Source organism: Phaseolus vulgaris, chromosome 6, assembly GCF_051622355.1.
Source record: "Phaseolus vulgaris cultivar YP4 chromosome 6, ASM5162235v1, whole genome shotgun sequence".
Classification (NCBI taxonomy): Eukaryota; Viridiplantae; Streptophyta; class Magnoliopsida; order Fabales; family Fabaceae; genus Phaseolus; species Phaseolus vulgaris.
Genome location: NC_143503.1, coordinates 30,100,490 through 30,112,579, shown reverse-complemented (window position 1 = coordinate 30,112,579; position 12,090 = coordinate 30,100,490).

Genomic DNA, 12,090 nt, shown 5'->3' with positions numbered 1-12,090 from the left:
CCATGTTTCAAAAATGAAGGGTGATGATGATGTGATGTGCTATGCATGCATGTACATGTAATGATGCAGATGATATGGGTGAAAGAGAGAGAGAGAGAGGGTAGTAGCAGTACAGTGTGTGTACGTAAAGAGAGTGTATAAAAGGTAGAGAGTGGACAAAAAAGACGGACAAATATTTGGCTTCACATTTGGTTGCAGGGTGAAATGTTAGCAAGATCCCATAAAATTGGCTTCACTTTGATTTTCCTTTTACTTCTTTTCTCTATTATTTGTACTTCAAAAATTCTACACAACCCTCTTAGCCTCATAGAGTGTTTAGTATTTATTGTCCCTGACACTCTCCTATTTTTTTATTTATTTAATAATACTTTTTATTAATAATAATGTGAAACTATAATTTTCTATCATTTTTTCTTCACACTTATATTAAAAAAAAATCACATTTCAATTTAAACAGTATACCTCATGTATCTCATATTTTAAAACACTTTGAATTTGTTAAAGTATCATTATCAAATCTAATGGATAAATTAGTCCATAGTTGATACATTCTTGTTATATAAGTTTAAAGTGATAAACTAGTTAATTGAATTATAAATATTTAATAACTTGATTGATAAACAAATAAATATAAAAAGATATACCGACATAAATTTTATTACGGAAATAAAAATTGTCTTAATAAGTAAAATTATATTATTATATAATTATGATTTTATACTTTTTAAAATAATTAATTTTTTCTTACATTTTTAAATATTTTTTAATAAATTATATATCTTTTTTATTTGAATAAAAAAATTGTTTAAATGATTTTATCTAACTATTAGTTAATTTTTTTTATTTTTTAGAAAACTAAACTTTTATTCTTTTATTTAAACTACTTTTACATTGAAATTCCTTTTTGTAATTTTTACATAATATCATATAATAAAATATTTTTTCTTTAATTTGTAATACTAGTTTTTTAATTTAAATTGTATACAAAATAAAAATGGTGCAACAAATATTAATAGCGATATGTAAAATTGAAATAAGTCATGATAAATTAAACAAAATTAAGAAATAAGAAAATGTATTCAACTATAAAAGATTTACGAAAATAAAACTAAATAGTTTGTAATTTATAAATAAAAAGTTTTAAAATAAATTATTTTAAAATATTTATCAATCAAATTATAATTTTATTTTTTTAGTTTATAAGCTAGTCAAATAAACTATTAATTGTTTTTTTAATCTTATTAACACTTTCATAATAATATTTTATAGTCTTTTGCATTGAGTTATATTGTTACTTTGTAACTATCCACAATATCTCACTCATTCCAGTTAAAATATAATTAATTTAAGAAACTGCACTTTCTTACAAAAGATTAGAAAGAGTCATTTTTTTTTGTCTTCTTCTCTTGTCTGCTATCGATGGGTTTAGTTTCAGTATTTGTATTCTATCTTAGTTAAGGATGATGATACCTGAAAAAGGTCAATGAATTTACAAGAATGAATTTGACCTTCATGTTTATGAACCTTAAATTAACATAATTTTCATGGTTAAAGATTAAAAATGGAATCAAGCTTAAAAATAATATATAATTGCTAGACAGTGTAACATTTTCATTTTAATAAATTATATCTATTGAACTCCTTTTAATTTTTTTTGTTATATTTCTATAAACATGGTCTACCAGTTTATTAAATATAAATAGTGTATGCTATATTATGTGACTTCTATATTTATTTTTAAAAATATATTTTTATAATTTTTTATTTAAATTAAAAAATATTGATGTATTACCAGAAAAACTTACTAGCATATACTTGTGAATGACTAATTACTATGATTTATTTGCCTTGCTTTGATTATGGTATAAGTTGTTGTACACTACAAAAGCTTTCTCTTAGAAAGTAGTAAATTAAAGAATAATTTTACTTAATAATTAGCATATTCACTAACTTAGAAATGATGAATGAAAGTTCAAGTTGAGGCAAAATTGACAACCTAGTATGATTAGGAGTAAAAGTGGGTTTTTATCTTAAAGGGTTATTATATTATTATTTTTTTCAAATATGAAAGCTTATCTTAAATTTTTGGGCCATAACATAATAATCAAAATCAATTTGAATAGACATCCACTGGCCACTACCAACTATAAAGATAAGAGTAAAATATTTATGAAAAAAAGTTTTAGTAAGAAACTTTATAGCATATTCCTTTTAACACATATTTTGTTATTACTTGAAACTTATAAAAAAAAATAAAACGGTTATGAATAGACTTTTATTAACTTTTTAAAGGAGAATTAACTAGTGATAGAAATTATGGGTTACTCGTTAAACTAATAATTAATGAAACTTGAAAAATATTTAACTTCTATTAAATTTTAATCAATAATAAAAATATGTTGAAATTTGCATAGTTTAGCACAACAGTGTGCAGAATAATTAACATGATTGGATACAAAGAAAACCTTAAGTATGTGTTTACCTTTTCCAAGTTTTTTAATTTGAATATTTTGTGTGTGAGTTCTGTGATATGAGAGTCAGCTAAGAGCACTAAGAAATGTTATTCACATTATTTAAGACTATGTGATGGCTTCTCAATTGCATGCATGCACCCACTAATTGCCCATTTATAAGTCAACTTTGATTTCTAAGTTTCTAGGTGGGTTCGCGTTCCAAACACTTTTACAAACTTTTTATATAAATTAAAAGCTATTATTATGAACATCAATTTGTATGAGAAACCTTTTTATCATTTCAAGAAAAACAGGATAAATCTTAAGTTTAAAACTTAATTTGTAAAAATCCAATCCTCGTAATATATTTTTTAGATTTTTTCATCTTGTTATTATTTATAGTATTTTCATAAGGTTTAGTTTTTTTTCGGTAGTCTTTGTTTGTTTTTGATCTTTCATTTTTTTTTCTTCTTAACCTATGTCAATTTTGGGTTACAAGACGTGGATTGGATACTTATAAATACATTCTAACACTTAAGTTAATCCGAGTATAATATACAAATATTATAGATTAGATTTTCCACTACCTTTGGTTTTCGAATATTTTCCTATTTATACCTACCTTTGACTTGGATAGTTGATGGTACAAATGTACATGTTGGACCCATTAAGGGGTCAAATCAAGTTTTAATTATGTCTTATGGGTAATTGGTATATTGCTTTACTGACACTTGTATGGAACGTGCTGAGATGTCGAGGTCCCAACAAAGCGTCAGCTACTAATAACTCGACAATCAAGTAATACATTTGTCCTAGGCTCAAATTAAATAGAGAGTCTATTTGAAGGGTCTGAAAGAAAAATTCATTTATTTGCGTTAACCATAACGTGATTTACAGGATACCACATTGGGTGATCAAGATGTCGATTGTCCATCATTTCCTCCTCTTGGTATATATAAAAATGTTTTTACAAGGCTGAATTCCTCTACAGGTGTCTCTTCCTTTGGTTGTCTTCGGTCCTTCAGCTCTTTAGTCTTGGAATTGGGTTGCAACAAGTGGGTGGGGACTTACAAATATATTATGACGCTTAAGTTAGTCAAAGTATGATTTGCAAACATTAATTAGATTTTTCATTACTTTTGGCTTCTGTCCTTAATAATATGGATGTATATGTTGGACCCATATGATAAGTCAAACTATGTCTTAATCATATTTTTATGGATAATTTACTGTATTAACTGTATTAATGACTAATAATGTATTAACTGTATTAATGACTAATAACATTTTAACGTCTCTCACAAAACTAGTGTAGAACGTGTCAAAATGTCGAGATTTTGAGAAGGAGATTACAAGAGACTCGACAATCACTCTCTAAGACGATTAACTTTTGTAATTATTATTTTAAAAATTATAAGTAATATATTTCTAATTGATTTACAATTGGATCGTATTTTTTTAAAGATTAATTTAAATACATGTTAAACTTTTGAAGAGGAAGATATAATTTATATAAACGTGTAAACATTTAAATTAAAGAAAACTAATTTGACTAAAAAATATATATGAAAATTTAACAAGGTGAAAAGTATAACCGAAGGAATGCAAAGTTAAGATAGAGTTAAATGGAGACGAGTAAGATGAACTATATAAAAAAAGGAAAAATTTATAAATTTATTATTTTTTAAGTTTTGAGTTATGCTGATATTACATTTCTTGTATAAATTATTTCATGACTTATTGATTTTAAATTTTCTCAATAACATCACCATTAGAAGTGTTATATAAGTCAGAGACTTGCAGGTATAATCCTTTGTAGGTTATAAACCAAACATCTGATAAAAAGGTTGAATTGAAAAGTTACTTAAAAAAGCGTGATGAAAAAAAATTAGTGATGGACAAAAGTAAAAAAACTGCTACTTAATGACAAGTTTGCACGCAATCAACTGGGAAAATGATTTTTTTATTCCTTTGAAATGCATAAACCTTTAGCTTATTAAAAAATGGAAGAGCTAAGATAATAAGTATGTCTAAAAAATTGAATCTACACTTTAAGAAAAAAAAAATACGCGTAAATAATTATATATAAAAATATATTAATTTGACAATGATACTGTAAAAGACATTCCTTTAGAACTGTAATGTGATATAATGTAATTTTAAAATTATTTTATTTTTTCAGAAAAAAAAATCAGTGATATAATACAAATTGTCTATATATCAATACTTTTATAAAAATTAAAATGTAGAAAAACATAAAATTAGGTTAATTTATAATCAGTCTTATAGAGCAATCAATTTGTAGTAAGAAAGCAATGGGTGAAACTTTGTTGCCCATTCACAATGGAAATAAATAACTAACCGGTTATAGATTTGCATGAAAATCATTATTTATAACTATCCAAAAATTATTTACCCATAATTTAAAAAAAAATGTACAGTGAACAATTAATATAAGAGTGATGAAACTTTTTGACAGAGAAAAAATGGTATAGAATTGATAACTAGTGTATGGGTAATTATTTGATAAAACATGGTTTCCTAGTATACATAATGTACGCACATGTCTACTTTCATATGGACAATATCCAATGTTATAATTAATCTGAGGTTGAAATTATCGTCACGGTGAAGTCACCTATTACCCATGGTTATGTTGCGAAGTAGGCATGCAAGACAAATGATAATTTACATATGAATTGAATGAGTGTGTGTATATATATATATATATTTAGTGATTAAGAAGAAGTTAATGATGGGAAGTGGCTTAAAGAACACTAGTGTATCCCAGTGTAGAATCTAAATGCTTTAATTACGATTAAGTGTTGAATAAGTTTTAGACCTGCAAGCTAGGTAGCAAGCACATCTGAACCCTGAAACCCAACTTTGTGGTTGAGATCCACCAAGCACCAACCTCCTCCCCTTTTCTTCACAATTCATAGTGTTTCCCACCTCTTTCCCTTTACTCATAAGGATCCAAGAGCAAGAGAGATAATGCCTCACAAAAGCAATTGACTTTTGGATATTTACAAGGTTGACATTTCCCATAGCCCTTCAACTCTTCAGAGCATCCAATGATCCTTCCAATTTAATTAATAATGCTCACCAAAACTCACTCATGTGGCTTTTTGTAGTAGTGCCCACCACCACTGCTGCTTTCTCTCCTTCTCTCACTCCTCACGCACTCCAACTGTTTGATAAAAAAATTTATTAGGTCTAAGTCGAGATATGAGAAGGAGGAGTCAATACACAGACTCAGTTGTGTTTTTTTGTCTCCCTTTGCAATGTGTGATGATGATGGAGTCCCCCCTATGGCTATAGCTTTTGGTTCTGGAAGAGGAAGAGATTTGGGACAGGTTGATAAAAAAACAAACAAAGGTGGAGGTCCCTTTCAATTCCTTCCAGTCCCATGCGGGGACCCAAAACCCTTTGTTTTTTAATCCTTGGTTTTGAGCTCATGAACCTTTTTCCTTACATGCACCAAAAGAGTGTCATGGACTCACTCACAATACCCCACCACCTTCTCTCTCTCTCTAGAACTGTGTGCATGCCTTTGCTTCCATTTTACACCTCTCTCTCTCTTCCCTTGTGATGAGGGTCCATGCATAAAGAAAAGGAACCCCCTGGCCTCCATGATAGGATGCTCATGTGAGTGAAAATCTAATGTCTTGCAAACTAATTATGCCAACATATCATTTCTAATCGTTATCATTAGTAGTGCTATTTAAGTATATACTGTCAATTTAATCTCCTAATTATACTTTACAAAAGGAACCAAATATTCCAAACCATCATAACACTCTCCTCGATATACACTTATGCCTTCATACATTATTAACAACTCTCCAACTTCCCTATCATCTATATCACCCACCAACTCCCCATGCATGCATTCACTTTTCACTTCTATTTTAATCTAACCTAGCCTTACTCTAACTCAATTTTAATGTTTAACTTACATTTTAAAACAACTCATGTGATGAATGAGAACAAAATTGTATTCCTTACTTATATTTAAGGTTTTAAATAAATAGGGTTGAAGTAAAATTAAATCATGCATCTTTCTTTTCTACTTTCCCTCCTCCTTTACAATTTCACGCATTTTCTTGCTTATTATTGTGATAAAATAAAATTAGTGATTTCATTTTTTTCTTATATTATTCATTAATGAATGCATTTTTATTCCTTTTACTCGTAAATTGAAATAAAAAAAATTAGACAAAATTGGAATAGAACGAAATTGCATCGCATAGGACTGTATTATTCAAATTAACTAAATGAGTAAAATGGATAAAAGAAAAAGAGGAAAATATATTGACGTGGAAGAATGTGAAAAGAATGAGAATTGAATCATAGTTTTAAGTAAAATAATAAATTTGGATGGAAAGGAGATAAACAAAATAGCAAAACCGAATATTTTGTAATGTGTAGAATTATGATGTTGAAAATTGAATATCAGAATTGGCAAAATTGATAAAGTGGAGCAAAATAAAATTGCGGATGAATATGAAAAAAATAAAAATTGAATCATTGTTTTTTGCTTTGCTACCATAACCTAAAAACAAAAACAAGTATGTGAATTTAATACAATTTCAAAATTATATATATAATTTGTTTTAGTATGCATTTACTTTAGGTGACCATAGTTATTTAATTTTAGTTTACCTCAATGTATTACATTTGATTTCCTAATACAACGACTTAGCATCATATAAACTTTGAGCATCACTACTTAACCATTACGCATATACTATGTATCTAGTTCAACTATAACTATATTTATGTAGTTGTATTTTTCAGAATTGGAATAATTTTAATCTTTTATATAAATTAGGACGATGTAATGTATATTAAGTATTGATAATATTTAATAAATTTTATTTAAAAATACATTCATATTTTCATGGTGACGTTTTATCTCAATAATTTTATCTGAAACTAATAGTCTGATTTATTAAGTAATTTATTTTTCCGATTCAAATGAAACAACATCATTCGTTATTTCTTCAAAAAAAAAAAGTAAATTTATTTTTTGTTCAACATTATTATTATATTAAAACTGTTATTATATAAATTAATATATTTATTTATATTGTTTAATTATTTAGAATGTTGACCTAAATAAATAAATAAAACAAACTTATAACATTATTGAAAGACAATTTATATTTTATTTGATGATATTATTACAGAATATACTTGTATATATAATAATTATAACGTTTCTATATTTAAGTGATTGTGGTTCACAAATTTTAAAAAGCTTATTTATTCCCTCAAAATTGGAAATAATGAAATTAAAATGTGGGTTTATCGGGTTTGTCTTGTGTTTGAGTTTTTTTTTCAGTCCTTTTCATACCTTTTCTTCCGTGGGACTACATGGGTTTTGGTTTTGGAAAATTTTCAATTCTTTCAGTTACATGAACTTAGTCACTTTTTTTCTTAACTCGTGAAAGTTCAATGTTAGCTTAAAGGTTCAAATATGGTGAGAAAATGGTTTTGGTTTGAAAATCATAATCATATAATGAACTGCTACTTTAAGCTTCAAATATTCCTTATAGTTAAAGTCACTTTTTTAAATTTCTCCATAAATGTTTTGAGACACACATGTCTTATGAATTATTAATAATGAGGTGCTACAGTTTATAATATGACATCTCAAAAATTATAATAAAATATTTTTTAAACACAGTATTTCTGAATAATTTAAATATTTTATTATTTTTAAATATTAAGTGACCAACTATATAATTAATAAAAAATGAAATAATTTTAAAAAGATAAAATTAACTTATCTTTTGGCATGTAAATAATAAATATAAAAGAGATAAAGTTGTACTTAAGTAATTAATTTTGAAAATTTAAATAAGAAAATATTACTCAAAATAATAATCTTATATATAATATATATTAATTATGTAGAACTTATTTATCCCGACTAACTACAAAATTAATTCAAGTATTTATGACATAAAAAAATGAACTAGAATATATTGATAAAAAATATAAAATGATTAATACAAATATATTATTTTATTATTATTTACAATTAAACACAGATGTTAAAAGATAAGAATCATCATTTTTTAAATCTTTGATGATTTTACTACAATATTTTTTTTATAATAATAAATTAATTCTACGTGTCTCTAATATTTTCGTAAATCCTAACGTTATATATATATATATATATATATATATATATATATATATTATTTTGACTTAAAATTCCAATTCATATCTAAGTGGTTTGATAATATATCGATTTTCAACGAACCACCAAACTATACACAAAATGGATATGAATGGATTGACCAATTGACTTGGAAGTCAAGAAATCCTAAAGGAAATTTTCTTTTGTTCAAACCTAAATATTCTTAAAGAACTACTACAACTAATCTTTAATATTATTTTATTAGTAGTACTTGTTGGAGTTTAAAATAATTCATTGTTTATAAAGGTTTAATTGTAAATACCTTTAATCTCTCTAGCTACTATAATTAATTAGCCATTTTAGTCGGTTAATATTTTTTTTAACTTCTAAAAGAATTGAGCAAATTTCTCTTCATTTTTTCTAGTTCTTATAATTAAGTTACCTTATAATTTTCCTTTAATTCAAATTCTTGTTTCCTGTTGATAACTCTCACAAGTTGGAGTTATTAGATTGTTTAAAATTTAAGAAGAGTTTTAGTAATGAAAGGAATATGTACTAAATTATGTAAGTAAAGATAAATTATAATTAATAGACATCTTGAGACAACAAGAACTAGAACAAAGAATATTAAAAAAAATCATCATTACCAATATAATCTTGTTCTGGAACTTCATAATTCTAGAAACACAATCGTATTTAAAAAAAAAAATCTTGAAATAATCACATGATTAACAACAAATCTATAAAGTTTATAGAAGTTAATAACATGTTTAATTTGTTGCTTCCAATAAGATAATTGGAATTATCAAATTTTTTCACTATGTTAAGAAGTGAGCTTTAAATCTAACTCAATTTTATAAAATTGATCGGTCCGATAACAGGTGATACGATAGATCTAACAATAAAATGTCTTCATCTCTAGTCGTAGGATCTCTTCAACACTAAATATACAATAAAAATAAAAATAAAATGAGAAGGAATTTAATTTGATCTATGTGAATTAATCATTACTTTTTATATCGAAGATCCATATAAACTAGAATATTAAAAATCCATATAAAACTAGAATATTAAAATATTTATAGTATATAAATATATATAAACTTTATTTTATATTAAAAATAAAATTCATATACGAGTTTATAAGATGTTTGTATGAGAAAAAAAAAAAAAAAAGCAACAAAATCTAAAAACATTCTATTGAAACATCCAACCGAATGTGTACATTATATCATACCAATAGTCAATGACAGAATGATAATGTTCAATAAAATGGAGTAAAAAGGGTCATTCCTCTCCCAAGGTTTCAGAATGGCTTCTTCTGCTGGAAAAAAAAAAACACGGTTTCTTTTATTCGAAATTGTGAATGAAATTAAATATCGTTTTTATTATTAAATGTTTCAGAACAAAGTTTGTTGATTTTTTTCTCTGAATGTTATTACTATTATTAACTAGAGACAAACTTTGCTCTTCCTTTCGCAGTTGAACAATGCCAAATAATAAGTTTTTGGTGTCCAGAAAAGAACCTGTTGATGGCTTATAACCTTGACACATTCTAAATTAATCACAAAATTCCACCCCTTATCAGTTCTTACTGCAGAAAAAGAGTTATGAATGTAAACTTTTCAGCTGGTTCTTGGTAGTTCAAATTCTGGCCTGCGCATGATTGATTAGTTGCTGAGGTCAAAAGCATTATTGCATTTCAGAATAAGATTCCCAAACATGTTTTTATGTGTACTCACTTTTCCTAATTTCCTCCTAACTTTGTTCTTTCTCAACTTCCAAATTTTGTTATCCGCCGAAACTCTACTTTCATTTTATATTAAAAATCGCATTTGAAACCATTTCAAGGGTTCGACACACTCATACACTTGAAAAACCTATACAAGCTTGCTTTACTGGAAAAACTCGTTTGATCCGTAGAAAGCAATAGTTTTTCTTATTCCAATATCTAAAGTTTGAATTAGGAAAAAAAAAAATTTCAGATAAAGAAAAACATATTTAACTACAACAATTAAGGAAACCGATCTCATTAAAAAAAATAGTGATGTTAACTTTAAGCATCATTATTATTACTGAGATAACGAATAAAATGGCAGATAGAAAAGGACAAATAACAAGTTAGTGATTGAGAACAGTTCTGAACCCATTATCCAAAACCTTATGATAAATAAAAAGTAAAAAGGGTGAAAAAAAAATGAAGGAGTTTGGGTGCAATAAGACAAATCCCAAGAACGTTTAGCCAAAAATGATATGATTGGTTGGGTAGAATCGGTGAGAAGCAGATAATGTTAAAAAGAAGAAGCCAACAGTGTTCTTTTGATTTTTGACAACCCTCACTTGCCATTGAAGATATAGAATCATGTTCATCCAACGACACACACATATATAGCTCAAGAATCAAATCATTGAAAAATGTTTCTTCACCAATAATAGGAACCAATCACTTCTCCCACTTCATTCTTATTCTTCGCTAAAACCAAATCTATAAATAGATTCAATCATAATTATATACAACACCAAGAAAATGGTTGAAACTGTATATTTTAATATTTTTTATCTATTTATTATACCGGGAGATTAAGTTCTTCTCTAATGTTCATTGCTTATCATCAAGATTACCTGAGCTAACTGGGTTAGTGATTACTGATTTGATTAATGAAATTTTGAGTTAAACTCTTATGATTAAGGTCTGTTTTGTTTAAGTTGCCTCTGTTGAGAAACATTGTAATTCATGCAAACTGAAAACACAAATACATCTAACTGTGTAAGTAAAACTATTGCAATTAAATTTCATCTTACTTAATCTTTTATTTCATTAAATTTTTAATTTTTTATGTTTCAAAGCTTGCTTCAAATGTCATTTATAACTAAACATGTCTAAATGTTTTATTCAATTATTAAAAGTAGTAGATTTGTTCAGACAAAAAAAATCATAAAATTAAATGCAAAAAATTAGTTTTTAAAAATTAACTTATACTTAACTAATTTTAAGTTGTTTAGATACCAATTTTGATTTACTGGCTTGAAAGCTTAAGCCTTATAAGTATTTTGTATTGGTGTTATTTTAGTTACCACTATGTTTTAGTTGAGTAAATTAAGAATCAAACGACTAATAGTCTTACAAATATCTGTATAATTTTGATTTCTTTGTCAGATTTTTTTATTAAGAATTTAATATTTTTTTTAACATGATTATTATTCATGATGGGACGCTAGTAAATAATTACTTTACATTATAACATGGTAATAATGTAATACAAGTCGACGTGTATAATATCTTAATATGAAAAAAAATGCTATTAACAATAAAAGTATTATTAAAAAATAATTAAAGCCCCTCTCATCCTAATATATGAATGAATATATATATATATATATAATGATAATAATAATAATACTTAGAACTAAAATGACATTAATAAGAAAAACATTTATATTATATATATATATATTAATATTATTGAAAAATTAATACTAATA